The sequence below is a fragment of the Sphaeramia orbicularis genome, chromosome 17 (assembly GCF_902148855.1).
Source record: "Sphaeramia orbicularis chromosome 17, fSphaOr1.1, whole genome shotgun sequence".
NCBI lineage: Eukaryota > Metazoa > Chordata > Actinopteri > Kurtiformes > Apogonidae > Sphaeramia > Sphaeramia orbicularis.
Genome location: NC_043973.1, coordinates 32,859,875 through 32,884,378, shown reverse-complemented (window position 1 = coordinate 32,884,378; position 24,504 = coordinate 32,859,875). Strand labels below are relative to the sequence as shown.

Sequence of the window (24,504 nt, the reverse complement as noted above, 5' to 3'; positions counted from 1 at the left end):
CAGAAATCATGTGGTTAACATTATCCTCGTAATCAATGAACGTGTTTTCTGTTTTTTGTGGTAGAATTTGACTTTTGGAAAATAAAACATGATTGTAATGGAAAAAATGAGTGAATTAAGGCTGATGATGGTAGATTAATCAGTGCAGATAGAACAAGATGACCATAAATGCTGAAATAACAGGATAAACTGTAAAGATTCAGGAGCTGAGGTACTTAGATTTAGATTCAAAATAATTTCAAAAATTCCCAAATCCATTAAAAATGCTTCCTTTCTAAACTATACTGTTACCCATAAAGTTGGAATATTTTGATTTCATACACATTCCTGTATTTATTCCTATTTATACACATCAGTAATAACCTTTACCCATGTGTAATGATTATATACTGAAACCCAGTTAAACTTTATCTATCAAGAATAAATCACGTTGTTATAGTAATTTCATGAGAAGAGGTACAAATATTTTATGCCACCTTTATAGGTAACGGTGTGGTAGAGGAAGGTGCAGTAATGATGGACATGACCATGTTTTTGTGCATGTCATCCTGTTTCATCCTGCAGGGATGAATGGTTTTATAATAATCCAAATAATGCGGGATCAAAGTGTGGATCAGCAAAAATAGCATTTCTGGAAGTCAGATAAATAAACATCAAACAGAAAAAATGAAGGAAGGCCACGAAAGACAAGGCCATAGACAAAGAGAACAAGAGCAAATTAAGAATTTCCCATTAGATAAGGATTAATATTTTAATCTCAAATGGGTCGGACCAGTAAAATAGTAACAAAATAACCTGTAAATAATAACTCCACATTTTTCTCTTTGTTTTAAAAAAGTAAAAAAAGTAAAACTGCAATTTCAACAATAATATTCTGCCTCAGGTTATCATTTACAAATGTGAATTACAACTTACAGATCACAGTGGGTCTACAACAGCACAAAACATTTAGTAACAGGCAAATATTGGTAAAATTCCTCTTATTTTTCTTAAGACATTTCAGGTTGTTCATGGTTGTTTAGATTATTCACATTTATTGTGAAAGGTTAGTTACCTCTGCCGAGGAGGTATGTTTTTGGTGGCGTTGGTTTGTGTGTCTGTCTGTGTGCAAGATGACTCAAAAACTTATGGATGGATTTGGAAGAAAATTTCAGGAAATGTTGATACTGGGACAAGGAACAAATGATTAAGGGTGGTTGGGGGGGGGGCAGGCACTGATCTGCCTTGGAGGAGGTCTGCGCTCTCCAAGTGCTTTTCTAGTTTGTAAATGTAAATACTTTATCATGTAATTTCTCTTTTTTAACACTTTTTCACAGAGAAAAATGTGGAGTCCTGCTAATATTTTGCTGGTCTGGCCCACTTGAGATCATATTGGACTGTATGTGGTCCTGAACTGAAATCACTTTGACACTCTTTGACATTTGCACATTCCTCTCAGGGGCTGGACTGGACCCTTTGGTGGGCTGTTTTTAGCCCACGGGCCACATGTTTGACACCTCTGTTTTAATTACATTATAAAAGACTGATTCCAGGTCAGTTGAGAACTTAATGTGACGGCGACGTTTATTTCCTGGCAGGTTGTTGGAACAGTTTGACCTGAGCTCAGTGTGTTTGTGAGGTCAGTGTCAGAGCCTGTTTTAACAAACTTAACTAGATCAGATTATGACAGAACAACCAGGAAGTGTACCGTGTGATCTGTGACGGCGGCTGATTAGTGACTCAGGAATGGCTGACACAGGAGGTTTTTCCTGGATCAGAATGAGGTGCAGGTGGTACTGATCAGGTGTCCTGGACCTTTAGTCCTGTAAATCCAGGTCGATGGGAACAGATAGAACTGTGTCAACAGCCTACATCAGTCTTGCACCATCCACCACCATTCTGGAATAGGACTGAGGTTTTTACATTTACCTCATATTTTATTTGGCAGTGGCTACTGCCACAGTACTGTGGCACAAAATATGAGTTTGTCTATTGCCACAGACCAATCAAACGTTAGCATTTGTACTAGAGCCAATCACAGACACTGTTCCATGAAGTAATTCTCCTCTTGTTGCTACAGTCCTGTGGTCAGATATGACGTATACTTCAGTTGCATGTTAGATGTGGCAGTGTGCTGTGTGACTTCTCAGTTCTGTGTCAGTTCAGTGTATAGAGTGCCATGGTCCTGTGGAATTCTGCTCTCTGAGCGTTGTCCCAGTGTGGTTTTTATCTACTGCCCCGCTCTTTGTGTAATGTAAATGTATCTGAAACACAACCATAGCTCACAGTGTAGGTGTGTATTTGGTTTTTACCTGCTACAGATCGAGCTCAGCATAGACACATTTGGCAGACAGACACATGTACTGATGTGATGAAATCTGCATAATACAAATACACATCAACAACCCAAACTAACACTTAAGGTACTGAAAGGTTGTTGTTCAATGTTCATGGGACTAAAGGTTCTGCTTCTGTCCATATTAGTCCAACAACAACAATGGTTTGTCTGAGTTTGTACCAGTTTTTAGCTTACCAGCCAATAGGCTGGTAAGCTACTGTCGTCATGCGGCGTCTGTTGTCATCGTCGTCTGTTGTCATCTGTTGTCGTCTGTCATTGTCGTTGTCTGTCGTCATCGTCTGTCGTCGTCGTCATCTGTCGTCCATTGCAAAACTTTCAAACGTCTTCTTCTCCGAAACTACAATTCCGATTGGCTTCAAACTTGGTATACAGCTTCTTTATGATGATGTCAGCAAAAGTTAGTGAAATTACTTGGATCTGGATCTGATTCTGGATTTGGTGCCACTTTGAAAAATTTCCCCATTATAAGAGATAGAAAGTGGATGGATGCAATAACTCAGTAATATAAATTATATCCAGTGTAAATTTCTACAGTCCAGCCCTGATGGGGAGATGACCAAAACATAATGTCCACATGCTGATCAGGATGTTCTTCTGGATCTGGACTTGACGGAAAATTTAACATGAGCTCTTATGGGGAAAAAGTATCAATGATATCAAGCTGGAATTTGAATTTTTTACAGATCTGATTGGAATATGACCAAAACATGGGCTATTTCTGTAATAGAATAAATACACAGAACTGGGTGAGAATAAATGGCATCTGGGTACACTTCCCCATACAGGGCCATTGATCCTATTTTTAGTTGTTTAAAGCCAGTGTACAAAGAGATATTTTGGAAAATGAAAGTCACATGGACACTTTTCTTTCAGAGGGAGGAGATAAAAACCTGTTCAGAAAAATACCTAAATTAGCGTGGACTAAATTCTCTATGATCTCTGTTTTTATCAGTTTGCTAAAAGTTACAAATGGAAGAAGTTCAATGAGTAGAGTCCAATGAATTTAAGAAAATAATGTTGTGAACAAAAGTTTTATGGTGGCCACTTTGTAATTTTCCATACAAGAAAAACCGTCAGACATCAGACAAAGCTCTTACTGTAAAAATACTAAACTTTTGGCTGTAATAACATCTTCTTTTCACTGTTTTCACAACAACAGTCTCCTCGTCATTATAAATTAGAGCAGCCCTGTCTGGTTCTTCTGTTACAGTAGCTGACAATTATTAGAGTTAATAGAACAATCATTCAGAAACCGCAGATGTGTGATCCATCAGCAGTCAGTAACTAATGCCTGAATACATAGTAGACACACACACAAGTAAAGAAAGATAACAGAACGTCCTGATACAGAGACTGGATCAGGCTCATGTTAAGGTTATTGTTCAGTTGTTCTCTGTCTGTGACTAATCGTCATTTTTTCAATACTTCAAAACATGTTTAAAAAAAAAAAAAAAAAAAAAGAACAATCCTCTTACAGTACAGAGCTCTTGTATTAAATTCAGTGGGTAGGTTTAAGCTGATTTTCATTCTCGTGGGGCAAAGCCTGTAGTGGAAAGTACACTCACATGGGAACTTTTACGTAATTCAGTTGTTATAGTTATTGCAGCTTTGAAATGTTTGTGTCTCTGAGTTTGATGTAGTTTCAGTTCAGTTTTAGTTGCTTTTACAGGTATATAAGTGGTTTTATTGGAAGAAATTGGCTCATTTTAGTTTATTTTTTACTTAGTTTTAGTGTTACTTACAGATTTATGGATGAGTCTATCAGAGCTCTGTCATATATGTCATATCTGTCATATATTCATATATGGTTTCTTGGATGAGGCCCATTGTGTTTCTCTGTGTGTTGCAGTTTCTATACTGACTTTGGTCCACTCAACCTGGCCATGCTCTACAGGTACTGCTGCAAACTCAACAAGAAGCTCAAGGTAATATTATACAAGTCAGACAGGACTGTGTTTCTCAACTCATGGAAACTGTTTAGAGATCTATGTTTGAATCAGGACCGCAACACTACAAACATATAACGGTCTTATAGAATATGACGCATTTATGTAGATTAAAAATTGAAATCGTATATGAAGTGGTTGAAGTCAACATGTGAATCAGTGTTATAGAAAATGAATCAAACATCACATAAAATAGTAATGATAGTGACTATTTTTTCCTTTACTCACTCGCTGATAATATTTGCATACTTTTACTCACATCAGAATATGGAAGTTTCATTGTCATAGACAGAGGTGGGTAGTAACACATTACATTTACTTCGTTACATTTACTTAAGTAACTTTTTGCATAAATTGTACTTTTAAAAGTACTTTTATTATGACATACTTTTTACTTTTACTCGAGTGTATTTATAAAGAAGAAATGCTACTTCCACTCCATTGCAATGGTGCACATTCTACTAGTTACTTTTATTTTTGGTCATTTGTTAATGGACGAACCATTTGTTTTGTTTTATTAGAAAGATTTCCGCCTAAAACTCACATGACTCACATGAGTTAAAGAAATTCGACAGAAGGGGAAGATATCTTAAGATAAAGATATCTAGGCTAACTCGTAAAAGTAAATAGAAAAACATGCGCAGTATCTGCCTCCATAAGAACAGACTGCAAATATTAAAGTGATGGAACCGACAATGATTATTGTGAGGTATATTTGTAACCAGCTGTAATGTTCCCATATATTGTCTATATGTTTTAACATTTCATTTATTAATTGTTGAATTTAAAAGAACAATAAATATGTTGTTACTCAGGAAGTACTCAGTACTTGAGTAATTTTTTCATTAAGTACTTTTTTACTTTTACTTGAGTAATTATTTGGATGACTACTTTTTACCTGTACATGAGTAATAGTTTCTAAAGTAACAGTACTTTTACTTGAGTCTAATTTTGGCTACTCTACCCACCTCTGGTCATAGATCATTTTCACTTTTACTTAATAAAAAGAGTTTTAATTTGAGTTTTTGTCACCTCAGTCCTTCGCAATATCCCGGAAGAAGCTGGTCCACTACACCAGTTATGACCAGAAAAAGAGAGCTAACGCTGCTGTCCTCATCGGTGCCTATGCTGTATGTATCTGTTTATTTATCCGTTTAACCATGTGTGCATCTGTCTGTGCGTCTGTCTGCTCTAAGTGAGTTTAACTCCTGTCTTAAAGGTTATCTATTTGAAAAGGAGTCCAGAGGAAGCCTACAGGACTCTGATCTCAGGGAACAACCCAGGCTATCTGCCCTTCAGGTCGGCACTTCATCACCATTCATTTTCTGTAGATTTGCAAATATAACCAGTAACTGTTTGATAGATTGATTACACTAAAGGCATTTTACTACAGCTGTTAATGTGTTATGTGTGTGATACAGGGATGCAGCTGTGGGAGAATGCCTTTAACCTCACTGTCCTCGACTGCCTACAAGGAATACGCAAGGTACTGGACAAACAGGACGATATGCTGAACTTATGCTGTGGAATAAAATGATAAACTTATCTGTGACACTTTAGAGCACAGGTGTCAAACATGTGGCCCGGGGGCCAAATCTGGCCCGCTAAAGGGTCCAATCCGGCCCTGCAGGATGAAAGTGCAAAAATGAACCTGAACAGTTCAGGTTGTCCAAATCCTTTTGGTTCAGGTTCCACATACAGACCAATGTGATCTACAGTCAAAATAGCAACACAATAACCTTTAAATAATGATGACAAATTTTCTTTGTGAAAAATTGAAGTGAAAAAAAATAACATTGCACTGTGAAAATATTTACATTTACAAAACTATTTTTTCACAATAAAATGCAAATAAATACATAAATAAAAACAAAGATGAACAACCCGAAATGTGCAATTTGAACAATATTCTGTCTGTCACTAAATGTTTGGTGCATTTATGGATCCACTGTGGTCTTTAGTTGTGTTAATAATGAAAGATGGAATATTGTAGAAATTGTTCAAATTTTAGTTCCAAACTCCAAAATTTTAACAACATTCTGTCTGTTACCAAATGTTTATGTAACATTGTGTGTAAATGTACATGTATAAATAATAAGTTGAGGCATAATATTGTTAAAATTGCACTAATTTTTCAAATGAAATTTCTGTTTTTTCAGGTTATTCACATCTTTTTTGTAAAATATAAATATTGTCATAATTTAATTGGGGTTTTTTTTGTACTAAAATAAAAAGAAAAACTTGGATTTGTCATTATTTATAGGTTATTAAGTCATTATTTTACTGGTCTGGCCCACTGCAGATCAAATTGGGCTAAATATGGAACTGAACCAAAATGAGTTTGACAGCCCTGCTTTAGAGTAAAGGTACAAATTATATTCTAAACAGTTACCAGTGTCTAAAAACATCTAAGCTCTAAAATATCTAGTAATTTGAACTCAGAATAATCTCATGTCTCATTTCAATGTTCAGAGACTAAAGGCTACGTTCAGACAGCAGGTCTTAATGCATAATTCGGATTTTTTGGTGAAATCCGATTTGTTTTTGTGTGCTCGTTCATATTACACATTAAATGCGTCTTCTATCAGTTTTGAGTATGAACTGAATGTGACCCTGAAGTGACCCGCATCCGCAAAAGAGGTCTTGATGGAATACATGACCACGCAGACACACACTGTGTTTATGGAAGTCAGTGTGTTTTTCCCACAGCTTCTCCTCCAGGGACGCAGAATTGTGACGTTTGTTGCATTTCAATGACGTAAAGGTCGGATAAATGCGACCTGGCCGTTCAAACTGAAGTCGCATTGGAAAATATCAGATACGTATATGGATTTAGGACCACATATGAAAGTGGCCTTGGTCGGATTTGAAAAAATCAGATTTGTGTTGTTCAAACTGTCTTTAACAGATTGGATTCAGGTCACACATGGGCCAAAAAAGCAGATTTGGGCCACATTTGCCTGCAGTCTGAACGTAGCCTTTGTCGTCAGTACAGAGACACTGATTCATCATAAACCCATTTAGACTGATGTCCGTGAAGTTGGAATTAAATGTCTGTACCTCTTATGAAATGATTGTGATGATGTGATTTATTATTGATAAAGTGAAACTGAGGAATAAAGAGGAATGTACCTGAAAACAAAATTAGTCTAACTTTATGGGAAACGGTGTAGAAGTGGTTGTAGAAACTTGTTTTTATGTTCACTTAATATTTATCAGAAAAAGCCACTTTTGCTTTAGTGGGTTTTTTTTCTACTAACAATTGAATTTACTGTAAACTTAAACATTTCCATGGTCAGTAAAGTAATTATTCTCCATTGAATACAAAGTTTAATATTACAATAAATAGTAATAAATCACTATAAAAGCTGAGCTGTATTTAAAAAACTGCTTAGGTCATAGGTCTTCAGTGATCTTTAACTGATGATTGAGTTAGTGTGAAATGAAGCCACATAAAGCTACAGCTACTTTATCATTAGTTTTTAGTGAAAAACAGGAATTTGCGATACATCCTTTATTAATGCATGTATTAAATCATCATCCAAGTTAGGCATTACTGAAGTATACGATGTGTACCTTTTTACTTTACATAAACTGATAATCTCTGTGATGCTTGAAACACTGTTTTGTAACATGAAAGATTACTGTAACAGCGGTTCCACAATGTTCTTATTCTTAATCCTAATGTTTTATGAAAGTTGATTATGTGTAAAACCAACATAGTTACATAGTCACATATTTACATCACATAATCAGACTTTAAAAACTTCACTGATTCAGCTGACTGTTGCTTTGTGCTTCTTTCCTTTAGGCGTTGCAGCACGGCCTTATGGACTTTGAAAACTTTAGTACTGAGGAATATGAACATTATGAGGTAAGGACACATGAACCACAATATAACACCACACATATTCATAATTAGAAGACTGAAAGTAGAGTAGAAACAAACTGACAATGAAAATGCTGTACCAACCCTCATTTCTGCCCTTAGTGCAAGCAGTTTTCCTAAAGAAACAAATTCTTCGTGCTGAACAGCTTTGACATGAGCAAAATTTCTTAATTCACCACTCGTACAACTTGTACAAATAATTACACAAATGAAATGACAATATTTACATATCTACCTTTACTGTGGTGGGCTTCTGGGTTCATTTAGCATGTAATAATGTCAGTGGTGAATGTGCATGATCTCCATTTGTTTGTGTGGGTTCTTTCCAAGTTCTCTGGCTTCCTTTCATTGTCCAAAGACAAGCGCTTTAATAGGTTAAATTGGTCACTCTATAGATGTGAGATAGAAAAGGTCAATATTTGAAGATCTGCCAGGTTTTCTAATAACTTTGGCCTCCACTGTGTATTGAGTCTTTATATGTGGACAAAGAGAGCACTGTCCAGTGAAGGTGTGAAATTTCCTGATTTCCACATCCTGCCACTTTAAGAATGTCAGCATCATGTGACTGTGTCAGCATCATTTCCTGGTTACAACCAAAGAAACTCCTCTTTCGACATACAGTTCCTGGTTTCCTCCTCTTTCAGTTTGACAGTTTGAAGATGGGCGTAACCAACAGTGAAAGAACAGGCAGACTGTACACACTGCACAAACTGGTTTCACTTCTACAAAAGTGAAACTCTCACTGTCATTCTCACAGACAGCAACATGGAGGACAAAGAAGCTCATCTGTACCAAGAAACAATTTCTTGTTCTATTTGTTTGGATCTACTGAAGGATCCAGTGACTATTCCCTGTGGTCATAGTTACTGCCTTAGCTGTATTAAAACCCACTGAAAGAAGAGGATAAACAGAAAATCTACACCTGCCCTCAATGCGGACAGAGCTTCAGCCTAAGGCCTGCTCTGGTGAAAAACACCATGTTGGCACATTTAGTGGAAGAGTTGAAGAAGACTGGGCTCCAACCTGCACCAGTCCATCAATTTTATGCTGGACCTGAAGATGTGGCTTGTGATATCTGCACTGGGAGAAAATTGAAAGCAGTTAAGTCATGCCTGCATTGTCCAGCTTCTTACTGTGAGAAACACCTTCAGCCTCATTATGATGCTGCTCCATTAATGAAACACAAGTTGATCGACCCCTCAGAGAAGCTCCAGGAGAGAATCTGCCCCCTTCATGATGAGGTGATGAAGATGTTCTGTCGCACTGATCAGCAGTGTATATGTTACCTTTGTTCTGTCGATGAACATAGAGGCCATGATACAGTTTCAGCGGCAGCAGAAAGGACTGAGAGGCAGAAAGAGCTGGAGGTGAGACGACAGAAAATCCAGGAGAGAATCCAGGACAAAGAGAAAGAGGTGGTGGTGCTTCAACAAGAGGCAGAAGCAATCATTGGCTCTGCTGACCAAGCAATAGAGAAAAGTGTGAAGACCTTCACTGAACTGATCCGTCTCATGGAGGAAATAAGTTTCGATGTGAACCAGCAAATCAGATCTCAACAGGAAACTGAACTGAGTCGAGTTAAAGAGATTCAGGAGAAACTAGAACAGGAGATCTCTGAACTGAGGAGGAAAGATGCTGAGCTGGAGAAACTCTCACACACAGAGGATCACAATCAGTTTATACAAAATTATTCCCCACTGTCAAAAGTCAGTGAAGCCGTAGAGTCATGTATCGATAAAGTCCATGGTCTGCGGTACTTTGAGGATGTGATGGCACCTGTGTGGGACCTCAAGATGAGCTACATCACACTCTGAGTGAAGAATGGCCAGACATCTCACTGACAGCCAGCCAAGTGGATGTTTTATTATCACATCCAGAATATAAACTACAGAGAGCTGGATTCTTAAAATATTCATGCAAAATCACCCTGGATCCAAATACAGCAAACACAGGGCTGTTATTGTCTGAGGGGAACAAAAGAGCAACACGAACAAGTCAAAAAAGGATTACTCTCATCACCCAGACAGATTCACTGACTGGTGGCAGGTCCTGAGCAGAGACAGTCTGACTGGTCGCTGTTACTGGGAGGTGGAATGGAGCGGACTGGCAATTTACATAGCTGTAGTATATAGTATTACGAGAGAAGGGTGCTCATACAAATGTGGATTTGGATACAATGATAAATCTTGGTCTTTACATTGTAATAACACCTGTTACTCGTTTCGGTATGATGGTGTCAGCTCTCTCATCTCAGGTCCTCCATCCTCAAGGACTGGAGTGTATCTGGATCACAGAGTGGGTGTTTTGTCCTTCTACAGCGTCTCTGAAACCATGACTCTGCTCCACAGAGTCCAGACCACATTCACTCAGCCTCTGCATGTTGGACTTGGGCTTGTTCGTGATGGAACTACAGCAAACTTTTGGTAGTTGTTTTAGTAGTTGATCAGATCAAACTTTATGTAACTGTCTATGCTAGCATCCAGAAAGATACAGGGACAGATTCAGGGACTACTTGGCTTTTACAGGTGCTAAATGGGTACAAATGAGTCCAAAACATTGTGTGTAGTTCATAAAGTAATCACAAAGGGTGGAATTCACTGTAAAACGTACTTCCCAGCAGATGGACCCAGTGTTGTATTTGTTTTATTTGCATAGATGTGGGGAATATCCATACACACAAGCCTTGTCACCAGTGCACACTGCACCACGCAGTGAGACAAATACCACCTGTTGGAAGCTGGAATTAACTGTATGCGAACTCACCTCTGACTTTGCTTCTGCCTAGTACAGGCAGGAGGTGGTGAGAGGCTAAAATATATGAAGCTATGTTTTTGGGGATTGTGTCATAAATTTTTTTCTCTCAATCATTTTGCCTCGGAACATTGTTCATTTAGATAAATATGCAACTGTGGCCACAACTGTCACAAACACTAATGTAGCTCCTCAAGGACTGAAGCAGATATTTTCTAATTTCTTTGAAAGTAATTCTTCACCTTACAACTATAGTTAGTTATTGATAAATTTGGTAGAATTGTGATTTTATGAGTTGTTTTTAGGCAATTAAGTTAACCAAGTTAATATGCTAATGTAGAAGGAACTTCTTTTTACATATTGTAGCATTTTATGGTTTCTTTCAGAATAAAATGATCCGTCTTCATCTGTTCTTGTGTGAAATAAACATGACTCCATGGGTTGGTTTTCCTGCTGTCCGCAACAGTTTTTAGCCACCAGTGAACACTGTAAAACACTACCAATGACCAAATAAACCTTAATACTAGACTCCTGTTTATTTGTATTCTGAGATCACAGAAATGTACAGCTCAGTTGATATGTAGCCATGTTACATTAGCTACTGTACAGCAGATAGAATGTGTTTACTTGGGTGTTTTTGACAGCATTTACTTTTTGTGTATTTTAATATTCTTTTATTCAGCACTTCTATCGTAGGGCACTGATCTTCCATCAGATCACAGCATCATATTGGACTTTTCTGTTACTGATATTTTAGAATTTGGTACCAAAAGTACCCACTGTTCACCTGGGGCTCTTTGTTTTTTCTGCATGTTCTCAGAGAGTAGAAAATGGAGATATGAACTGGATCATTCCTGGAAAAATCCTGGCTTTCAGCAGTCCCCACCCTCGCAGTAAGATAGAAAACGGTAAGTGAAAAAAAACACTTTCCTCAGAAACACTTGTTTAAATAGGTGCCTAAAAGTGGCATAGAGCAAAATAAAGAGCAGGATTAAGTCCTAGTTCATCCCTCTGAACTGACTTCCATTGAACCGATGGTGTCTGCAGGTTACCCTCTCCACGCTCCAGAGGCGTACTTTGCCTTTTCATGAAAACAACGTAACAGCCGTAGTGCGTCTGAACAGGAAGTTATATGAAGGCAGGCGCTTTGAAGATGCAGGCTTTGAGCACCATGACCTCTTCCTCGATGGGACCACGCCCTCTGACCTCATCATCAGGCGCTTTCTGCACATATGTGAAAGTACTAAAGGTGCAGTGGCGGTGCATTGTAAAGGTGAGCGGTTTTTTTTTTCAGAACAGAACAAAACAAAACAGAAAACATGAATATCATTTGTGACTTCTCATGCACTTACATGTGTTTTTCTTTCCTCTTCCTATCACAGCTGGCCTGGGTCGGACGGGCACTCTGATTGGCTGTTACCTGATGAAACATTTCCGGTTTACTGCAGCTGAGGCCATCGCTTGGATCCGGATCTGCCGGCCTGGATCCATTATCGGTCCTCAGCAGAACTTCTTAGAGGAGTAAGTGTTGGCTTTAGTGCGACTCCACACAGACACTTCAACTGCAGAATAACAATAAGAAAAGTCATTATTTATCTATCTAACTGTTGCTTTAAAACAGACTGGACATAATCTCCCTAAATGCTTGTTGCAGTTTTGTATATCTCTATGGATTTTACAGATATATTATTAATACAGGGGTCTCAAACATGGGGCCCGCCAAAGTTTCCAATCCAGCCCCAGGGATGAATTTGCAAAGTGCAAAAATTCCACAGTCAGGGCTGTGAAACTCATTTTAGTTCAGGTTCCACATACAGACCAATATGATCTACAGCACAGGTGTCAAACATGCGGCCAGGGGGCCAAATCTGGCCCGCCAAAGGTTCCATTCCGGCCCTGCAGGATGAAAGTGCAAAAACGAACCTGAACAGTCCAGGTTGTCCAAATCATTGTGGTTCAGGTTCCACATACAGACCAATGTGATCTACAGTCAAAATAACAACACAATAACCCATAAATAATGACAACGACAAATCTTAATTGTGAAAAATTATGTGAAAAAATTTAAGTGAAAAAAATAACATTACACTGTGAAAATATTTACATTTACAAAACCTTTCTTTCACAATAAAATGCAAATAAATACATAAATAAAAACAAAGATAAACAACCCGAAATGTGTAATTAGAACAGTATTTTGTTTGTTCCTAAATGTTTTGTGCATTTATGGATCCACTGGCTTCTGTAGTTGTGTTAATAATAACAGATGGAATTGTTACAACCTGAGACTAGTGGAACCCAAGTGTGTGTGGTGAACGACAACAGACAGACTCGAACGAGTGTGAATGCAATTTAAAATGTATTTGTCCATGCAACTACAGAAGAAAAGCAAACTCTGATAAAGGAGAACCAAGGGCGTCACCGAACCTGGGAGATAAACACGAACTGACCCAAGGGAACTGGACCTGAAAACACAGCAAAGTAGTGATGGGTCTGGCAACACCGATGCGTCGGCAAAACCCCGTGTCGGTGCGCATATAGCTTCGAGAAAGTCACGTGACCGATACAGGAAGTGTTTGGAACTGACACTGAGGCGCCAAACCATGTTTATAAGGAAGCGCATCTGTCAACCGGATGCATCTGCCAAAAGAATCTCTGATCTTTTGCGGTTCATCGTCAAATTCATCAAGAATTATGGAGCAGCCTCAAGCCAAAAGAAAAGTTTCCACCGTGTGGGAGCATTTGGATCTGGTGTGGGAAAATAAGGGATTTGTTTGAATTTCCTTGTTGTTTCATCCTGTTCCTCTCAGAGTTTCCACTTGATCTATCTGAATTCAAATTCATTTCAAAGTGATTCTTAGTTTACTATTCATATTATTTTCTGCAGGTTAAATGTCGCATTTGTTGGACAGAACTTTCCTATTTAAACAAAAGCACCTCCTCAGTGCTGAGGCATTCTAGGGCCAGGCATGAGAATGAAGTCCAGATCCACCAGGACCAACTCAGCTGTACAGCCATTCTACAACTGACTCACAGTTGCTTTATTGATAATTAATTCCTATTCATTTATTCTTTACTTCATTTTTAACCATCAAGCTCAAAACGTTGGATTTTTTTTTTTTTAAGAAAAATTTGTAAAAAAAAAAAAAAAAAAATCCCAGTCCACAAGCATCCTCATTCACAACACATTCACTTAGATTTTCACGTCATGATCCATGTTCACATTATTTTGACTGTATCAAAAAATATCAAAGATATTTTAAATTTAAATGAAGATATGAAATAATACAATATAAAATACAATGACTTAAATTATATTATTGTATATACTAGGTCACAGGTGCCAAACATGAGGCCCGGGGGCCAAATCCGGCCTGCCAAAGGGTCCAATCTGGCCCTTGGGATGAATTTGTGAAATGCAAAAATTGCACTAAGATATGAACAGTTCTTTAGTTCAGTTTCCACATTCAGACCAATTCAATCTCAAGTGGACAGGACTAATAAAATACTATCATAACAACATATAATTAACGACAACTCCAAATTTTTCTCTTTGTTTTAGTGTAAACACATGAAAATATTTACATTTACAAAGTATAATTTCTCAAAAAATGTGAATAACCTGAACAAATATGAACAACCTGAAATGACTTAAGAGAAGTAAGTACAATTTTAATAAGATTCTGCCTGTTACTAAATGTTTTGTGTATTTGTAGATCCACTATGATCTGTAAGTTATAATATACATGTGTAAATGATAAACTGAGGCAGAATATTGTTAAAATTACACTTATTTTTTCAGTTTGTTCATGTTATTCACATCTTTTGAAAGGAGAGTTTGTAGATGTTAACCTTTTCATAATGTAAATGTACTTTTTTCCACTCTAAAACATAGACAAATTTTGGAGTTGACATTATTTCTATATTATTATGTTATTATTTTACTAGTCCAGCCCACTTCAGATCATATTTAGCTGAATGTGGCCCCTGAACTAAAATGAGTTTGACACCCCTGTACTAGGTCATCAAATCAGTGTCAGTTGAGTCTGTCCACTAGGTTGCCTGTAGGGATTTTGAAGGTCCAGCAGGTGTCAGTATTCAGCGACACAGTATCAATACAGTTTGGCAATGTGTCGAAACGCTTCATGACGCCTCATCTACCCATCACTACAGCAAAGTGTGGAGTTCAAAAATACACACCGGGAAAGGAACACAAGATGTAAACCAAGAGTAGATATATACGACGGTCTGAACTCAGACACAGACTCAATGAACAAAAACCCAAGCACCAGGAAACCACTATACCAAGTACACAAAAAATGAGAGAGACCATCTTACCAGCATGGAAGCGAAGACCTTCTGGCATAAGCAGGAGGAGAGCTTGATTGCAGATCAGCTCCTGGTGTGTGCCATTACCTGGTCAATCCCAGAGGGGGAGGGGAGGAAACAAAGGACACAACCAAACCAAACCAAGAAGTGGATCATGACAGGAATATTGTAGAAACTGTTCAAATTTTAAATCCAAACTCCAAAATTTGAACAAAATTCTGCCTGTTACCAAATGTTTATGGAACACTGTGTGTAATGTACATGTATAAATAATAAGTCCAGGCATAATATTGTTAAAATTGCATTACTTTTTCAAATGAAATTTCTGTTTTTTCAGGTTTGTAATATTTTTATAATTTAATTGGTGTTTTTTTTTTTTTTTAACTAAAACGAAAAGAAAAACTTGGATTTGTCATTTATAGGTTATTAAGTCATTATTTTACTGGTCTGGACCACTACAGATCAAATTGGGCTAAATATGGAACTGAACCAAAATGAGTTTGACAGCCCTGATCTACAGTCAAATAATAACAGCAGAATAACCGAAAAAAAATAATGACTCCATATTTTCTTCTCGGTTTGATGTGAAAATAATATTACACTATGCCTATAAATAATGACAGCTTCAAAGTTTTGTCTTTGTTTTACTGCAGAAAATATTAACATTTACAAACTATCCTGTAACAATAAATGTGAATAACCTGAACAAATATGACACAACCTGAAATGCTAAAGAAAATTAAGCACAATTTGAACTATTTCTGCCTGTTATTAAGTGTTTAGTGTCTTTGTAGATCTGACCACTATGCACATATACAAATGAGATGTTGGCATAATATTGATAAAATTGCACGTATTTTTCTTAAGAATTTCAGTTTTTTCAGGTTATTCACATTTTTTTGTTCGGATTGTTTATAAAAGTAAGTATTTTCATAATTTAATGTTTTGTTTTGCACTAAAACACAGACAAAAATTTGGAGTTGTCATTATTTATAGGTTATTATGCTGTTATTTTACTGGTCCAACCCACTGGAGATTAAATCAGGCTAAATGTGGCCCCTGAAAGAAAACGAGTTTGACACCCCTGATTTAATATATGGAGCAAGTAAAGAGATTTCCTATATAAATGTCATTATAATGTGTTTTGAACAACATATCAGATATTACTGATGTGGGTACAGTTACACTAATTTCACAACAAAGAAAATGAAGTGCACAAACAGAAGCAGCTGTGTAGATACAAAATCAACACCTCCCATCTGAAAAAAACCCCCCCCAAAAAAACAGTTTTTGGAGAAAACTAAAAAATCTTATTGTTTCTTGCAGAATGCTATTTGTTAACAATACCCAATAAGTAATACACTGTTTTTGGACTATATCATGTATTATAGGCTCCTATCAATCTTCAATAACGTGAAATATACTGTTGTTGATATATTTTTAATTTTCTTATATTCAGGTTACTTCACATGTAGAACCAAAGCTCTTTTTTCTTTTTTTCTCTGTTGTAGTTTCAGTTAAAAGTTCAGATGACTGTAACAAAAACACTCAAATACGGTCAGTGTACACATACAGTAGACTATTCTTAATATTGTGTGCTCTTTGTGTACTTGTAGGAAACAGCACAGTTTGTGGGTGCAGGGTGATGTCCATCGTTCTAAACAGAAACTGGTTCAGCAGCGACAGAGCCGCCAACAGTTCCAGCATCAGCGGCAGCAGCAGCTCCAAAGCCCCGATGAGTCCGACGGAGGGAAACAGCAAGCCATGTCCCGCCTCCTGTCCAGCATGGATGACCTGTCAATCAACACCTCCCTCTACAATCATACAGCCTGGATGAGGTGAGGGGCGGGCTTTATGGCATCTTTACAAATAGAAAGTGATCATGTGATGTTCAAGTACCAACCGTACTTACAGTTAGGGATGTAATGATATGAACATTTCATTTTATTGTGACCAAATTATCACGGTTATTATTATTATCGCGGTATTGTTGAAATGTGGTCAAAATGTTCAAAAAGTACTTATACACACACTGAAATAATTTGAAAAAAAAACAAAAAACAAACAAATAAAATAGGCACAATGTACTTTCTGTTGCAGATACATTCAAATTAACATGTAAACATCAAACATACAATGTGCATTAAAGATAAGTTTTATGTGTATTTTTGCACATCTTTTGTCTACTTTAGTATGTTTTTTAGTGTATTTTTGCATATTTTTTATATACTTAAGTATATTTTTTGTTAGTTTAGTTTGTATACTTTAGTGTATTTTTTCTTATTTTTAATATACTTTAATATGTTTTAGTGTATTTTTGCATATTTTTTGTATACTTTAGTATGTTTTTAGTTTATTTTTTGGACATTTTTTGTATACTTTAGTGTATTTTGCTTATTTTTAGTATACTTTAGTATGTTTTTAGTGTATTTTTGCATATTTTTTGTATACTTTCATCTGTTTTTAGTGTATTTTTGCAATTTTTTTGTATACTTTAGTATATTTTTGCTTATTTTTAGTATACTTTAGTATTTTTGTGTATTTTGCATATTTTTTGTATACTTTAGTGTATTTTTGCATATTTTTTGTATAATTGAGTATGTTTTTAGTGTGTTTTTCCATATTTTTTGTATATTTTAGTGTATTTTTGCATATTTTGTATATTTAGTATATTTTTAGTGTATTTTTGTATATTTTTGTATACTTTTGTATTTTTGCATATTTTTAGTATACTGTAGTATGTTTTTAGTGAATTTTGGCATATTTTTTGTATACTTCAGTGTATTTTTGCATATTTTTGTATAATTATGTTTTTAGCGTGTTTTTCCATATTTTTTAAAATATTTTAGTGTATTTTTGCATATTTTGTATACTTTAGTGTATTTTTTGCTCATTTTTAGTATACTTTAGTATGTTTTTAGTGTATTTTTGCATATTTTTTGTATAATTGAGTATGTTTTTAGTGCGTTTTTCCATATGTTTTGTATATTTTAGTATATTGTTGCACATTTTTAGTGTAGTTTAGTATATCTTTAGTGTATTTCTTGCATATTTTTGTATACTTTAGTGTATTTTTAGTGTAATGGTGTGAGAAACGTTTGTATCTGTCATTATTTCTAGTTTATTCTGTTCTTATTTGACTGATTCTGATCCACTTTAGCTCGTACTGGTCTAAATGTGGAACCTGAACGAACATGAGTGTACAACAGTGAATGCTAAACATACAAATGTGCATTAAAGATGGCACCTTATCGCCATTGTTGGACCATTTTCCATATCAAGTTTGTGTTCAAAGTGCGGTAATCAAACACGGTTATCATGATAATTAGAATTTAAACGGTAATACTAACCTTTGGGAATTTTACCACAGTGTATCATTATACCAGTAATCATTACATCCCTACTTACAATGAAGTATTTCTGTTTTATGCAAGTTTATACTTCTACCCTTTTATTTCTGCGAGTAAAATGTTATAATTATTACCTTCTACATTTGTCTGGCAGCTTTAATTATTTCTCAGATTACAGGTTTTATCCCTGTCCTCCAAATGTGTTAAATATAAATGTTTCTGATAAACTAAAGGATGTAGAAAATCCCCTTCTCTTTCTTCACATCTATAAAATATAACATACACATTAATGCAACAATAAAACAAATATAAAACATCAAATGAAAAAGTAAAACACCAACTTAGACCATTTTACTACAAAATGAATAGTTTACTTTCGTTGCTCTAGTTACATTTCGCTGATAAACATTTTCGACAGATGCTTATTGTTGCTATGGTTACAAACAAACTTCTGCATTCATTTTACTGCCTTCATTCATTACTGCCTGTGTGTTATAATTTGTTAAACACTGCTGTGGTTTGCTCGCAGAAAGTACTTTTAAGATTTTTCAGGTAACAATGTGGGTGTTGATGGTTAAAAATCTGACCAGACATTTATGGAGCTTTACTTCCAGTCTGTCAGTCAATATGGATCAACCTTATAGTGGACAATATTTTATAAATTTAACACACCACCAAATGAGGCACTTGTAAGATAATTGATACTAACCCACGAGGGCCGTTCAATAAGTTCATGGCCTCACCCAGAACAGAACAACACAGACTGATAATTTATATTTTATTTTTCAACATAATCTCCATTTACAGCAATGCACTTGGTCCATCGATGTTCAAGCATCACTATCCCATCACGAAAGAATGTAACATCCTGTATTATAACAACCAGTATTTCTGGGTGAGGCCATGAACTTATTGAACAGCCCTCGTAGTCTGATGCTGAATCAGAGCAATGCATATAATGTCTTGTTCAGAGAGTAAAAATTCCAAAATGCAATGGATGTTGAGGACATTTGAGGACATCCTTGAGATTTTCAAAGTTAAACAAAAAAAAAAGTTTCACAAAAAAATCTTTTTTTTTTTTTTGACGAGTTACAGCTGACAAGGTAAAAAAATACCTAGAAATATATTTATTTTTGTATGTATTTATTTAGCACATAACAGTTTAACACAATGTTGATTTAAAATATAAAACAAACAAACAAACAAAAAAACTACCAAAATACACGTAAAGACCAAAAAATAATAACAACATGTGCATGGGAAAGGTAAAAGCCAAAAAGGTTTATAAAACCAACATACCCATAAAAACTAAAAATGAACTAGGAATAAAATACTATTATTTTACAGTCAAAAAACATAACAGGTTCAGCTATCTGAAATCATGCATGTTATGCATCATGCATACATGTTTTTATTGGTGCTAATGTGTCAATAAAGTAGGTTAAAGTGAGAAAATTATTATCAGATCATATAGGTCAGGGGTGTCAATCTCATTTTAGTCCAGGGGCCACATTCAGCTAAATTTGATCTGAAGTGGGCCGAACCAGTAAAATAATAACATAATAATATATAAATAATGTCAACTCCAATTTTTTTTTTTTTAGTGCAAAAAACCCCCCCCCATTAAATTATGAAAATACTTACTTTTGTTATCTATCCAAATAAAAAAATGTGAATAACCTGAAAAAAATGAAATTTCTTGAGAAAAATAAGTGCAATTTTAACAATATTCTGCCTCAACGTATCATTAATACGTGTGCATTATGGATCAATAATATATTAATATATAAATAATGTCAACTCCAAACTTTTCTCTGTGTTTTAGAGTGAAAAAGTAAATGTACATTATGAAAAGGTTTACAGCTACAAACTATCCTTTCAAAAGATGTGAATAACATGAACAAACTGAAAAAATAAGTGTAATTTTAACAATATTCTGCCTCAGTTTATCGTTTACACATGTACATTATAACTTACAGATCACAGTGGATCTACAAATACACAAAACATTTAACAACAGGCAGAATATTGTTAAAATTACACTTATTTCTCATAAGAAATTTCAGGTTGTTCATATTTGTTCAGGTTATTCACATTTTTTGTGAAATTATACTTTGTTTTAGTGTAAATACATGAAATATTTACATTTACAAAGAGAAAAATGCGGAGTTGTCATTATTCTATGTTATTATGATAGTATTTGACTGGTCCTGCTCACTTGAGATTGAATTGGTCTGAATGTGGAACCTGAACTAAAAGGATTGTTAATTTCTTGAGTGTAATTTTTGCATTTCACAAATTCATCCCAAGGGACGCATGTTTGACACCTGTGATACAGGTGAAGTTATGTGGAAAAAAAGACACTAAACATGGGTATGGTAAACTTTTGTTATGTGGTATGTACCAAAAAAGGCTCAGATTCCTAATAAATCCTTCTCTCTCAGCTCATAAATAAATATATCATTGGCAGAGTTGATATTAAGTCCCGCCTCTTCTTTGGTTTGATTTGTCGGTGACATAAAGTGACAGTGACATTTGCAGTTGGTCCTACATGTTGGATACAGTGAAGAGTGTGAATGCCCCTACTGTTCATAACACTGGATGAGTTGTCATATTTCATAGTAATAGTTTCTCTTTCTGTGTGTAGAATAACTGCATGGAAACGGCTCTAACACAAGGAGACAAACTCAGAGCACTGAAGGGAAAACGATCACCTAGACCCACCCCCTCCTCCTTACGGTAAACTGCTGCATGTGTTTGTGTGGATGAGTGCTACCATAAGTTACAGAGTCAAAGTACATAACAGATCCCCGAAAAAACAATGTATAGCACGTCAGAGACAGTAGATTATTCATGTGCTGTTTTTGTTCCCTTTCATGCTGCAGCCTGTACTGCTGATGTTATTGAAAAAAGACACTGATTGCTTGGGTGCGACAGCCAATCATAGGAAGGTGAAACTTTACCTCAGTTACTTCAAGAAATATTATTTTAAGGGGCAGAAAAGGCATTGCATCATAGTGGCACATGAGAAAAAGACTGGATATAAATACATAAAAGGTGGCATTAGTATAGAAAAATGTTTTATAGACATGTTTTACATTAAACATCGCTTCTGTTTTTGTGTATTTGCTGCCTTTTTATGAATACTGTGCATGTGTTAGCAACTTGGTGAACATTCTGATGGATGGATGGATGGATGGATGGTGGATGGATGGATGGATGGGATGGAACACATATAATGCCATTCTAACTCAGGCTGCTCTGTGTTTTCTGTTCAGGTTAAATCTGCCCAAATCGTCCCATTGCTCCATCCTTCTTCCACCCAAATCTTGTAAAGTCCCTCTCTCATTCTCCTCATCTTCCTCATCCTCTAAGATCATACGAAGCCCTCGTCCACTGTACAAATTAGGAGGTTGGTGTCAACATTTTGTTCCTTTTAACCTGCTCAGATATCTGTATGCTTTAGACATGGCAGTAAAAACAAGCTGCTTGATTTATGTTTCAATATACAGCAAGTGGTTCCAGGTACAACTAACCCCACCCCTGACACATGTTGTAGCTTATTTGTCATAGATCTATCTGATGTCATCATGTCTATGCTTGTGCTGATGTCAGCATAGACAGACAACAGAGACAGATTTTGGCCATTATAAGTAAATGGGGGGAAAAAAAGGATTTTAAAAAGTCATAAAAAATTGGAACTTTGACCTATTTTTCCCAAAATTTAATCACATTTATTGTGGGTCACTAGAAATCTATAAACCCAATTTGGTATGAATTCAACTAATAGTTTTTCTGCTAAAATGTTAACAATCAAAGAAACAAACTGAACCAAAAACGATACATGCATGTGCTGGTGTCAGCATATCAACTTCCTCTATATATGTGGCAAGTTTGAAGTAAACTGAAACAAAATTGATGTTTTTATAGACATTTGAAATTTCACCCATTATAAGTAAAGGGGAGAAGAAAAAAGAGATTTTAAAAAATTCATAAAAAATTGAAACTTTGACATATCTTTCCCAAAATGTAATCACATTTATTCTGGGTCACTGGCAATCTATAAATCCAATTTGGTATGAATTCAACCAGTAGTTTTGCTGCTAAAATGTTAACAATCAAAGAAACAAACTGAACCAAAAACAATAGCCCTTGCCTCCCCTTTGGGGGGCAGGGTAAAAACCTAAACTGAAATACAGCGCTCAAAGAGATGAGCAGTATTTAAAAAAAAAAAAAAACAAGGTAATTCTGTTAATGTTGTTCTCCACTACACAGTAAAAGTAGTTAACTGTATTTGTGCAAGTAGTAAAAAGCCTTGTACTTCAATTTTGACTTTTGCACATTTCAAAAAGAAACAAACTCCAATGATAAATGAACCCACAGGACTAACTAACAAATGCAGCAGCTTCAGACATTTACAGCCCAACACTGAATCAATTAAATAATCTGAACTTATGAACATTAAACTGAACTATAACTCAGAGGCATTTGCATACAACAAATCCTATACATAGTCCCTACTATTTATTTATAGAAATATATTGAAATGACTTCAGTGAGTACAAGGAGTGAATGGCCTGTACTAAACATCTTTTCCTCCTCAGTCCTTTTAGTCTCAGTCTCTTCAGCACGAGGCCTGCCGTCATTCGCTGAGGATGTCGACAACAAAAACTCGTGTTCCAGCTGTCAAGGCCTTAAATCTTTTATCATTGTGTAATAAAATCTTGAAACCCTTTGTTATGTAAGACAATATGAGCTTTGTATATGCAAGTGAAGATTCAAGACATTCAGTTAAAGCCTGTCTGGTTATTTTAATCAGGTAGAATGGACTGGTCTGATGATTTCTGGTAGGTGGGGTTAAATTACAGGGATAAGAAGGAAAAACATTAAGGAAATAATTAAACCAGCAGTCTACATACTCTAATATTGCTTTATTTAAGAGTAAACTTTCATTTAGGAGCAGTAATGCAACACTATTTTATTTTGGGAAATCAGTACAAAATAGTATGTTTCTGGGGGGTTTTCTGTCAGTTTCTCTTTTCATTAAATAATTTAATACAATCAAAGCTGTGTGACACAAACATGATATCCTAAATGTACAAATAAATGAACTCAACAAATGAATGAATAAATGTGCAATATGTTTTTATCAGCTCAGCGGTTTCAACACAGATAGTTTGTCAGTCAAAATATACAAATGATGAAGAAAAGTTGAAGATAAAAATGCACAGATGTCTGTTTTGTGTAGCTTTGTAAACATTCTGCCATTAACATATTTCTTTTTACGCAAATCATCCTTTATTGATTCGTCAGTTCTATGAAATACAGTAATGCGCTGATAATTTACTTGTCATTCATTCACACTGGTACAGTCGACTTCTGATATGGTGATAAGCTTGTTTCTAAATGTTGCTGCATAGATTTGTCATTTTAAATAAATGAATAAATGTCGCTTCTGGTAAAACAAATGTTTCATTGTGTTATGTATTGAGTAGATGGGATGAATTTCTACGGCTTTATGTGCAAACTTGTAGCATAGTCTGATTTTTGAAATGGACAGTATGTGTTAACATGGTTTTTACATTTGACATTTTTTCTGATCAAAAAAAAAATTAATAAAAAACAGTGAATCGTGTCATTTCATCAGTCATCATTTTTCTGAATCTTCCTTAATAAAAGTTCATGATTCTGTTTGCATTATATGATGTTTTCCCCACATTCTTGTGGTAATGATAACGTCTAATGATTTCATCTTAAATACATTCCCCAGTGCTTCAGTGGCAGCACACTGCTCCTGTTGTGTGCTATGTGCTAATGCTAATGCTAGGGCTGTGTGTGGGAAAAGGCAGAGACCGATTTCCCTACAAAAACAATTTTAAAGTGTGGTGTGTGTGTGTGTGT

General features: G+C 35.7%; 2 pseudogenes; both read left to right on the top strand.

Moving 5' to 3' along the window:
* The first annotated feature begins 4,180 nt into the window (after window positions 1-4,180).
* Window positions 4,181-23,680, top strand: LOC115437289 (dual specificity protein phosphatase CDC14AB-like; annotated as a pseudogene).
* LOC115437288 (tripartite motif-containing protein 16-like) lies at window positions 8,308-10,739 on the top strand (annotated as a pseudogene).
* Window positions 23,681-24,504: the final 824 nt, after the last annotated feature.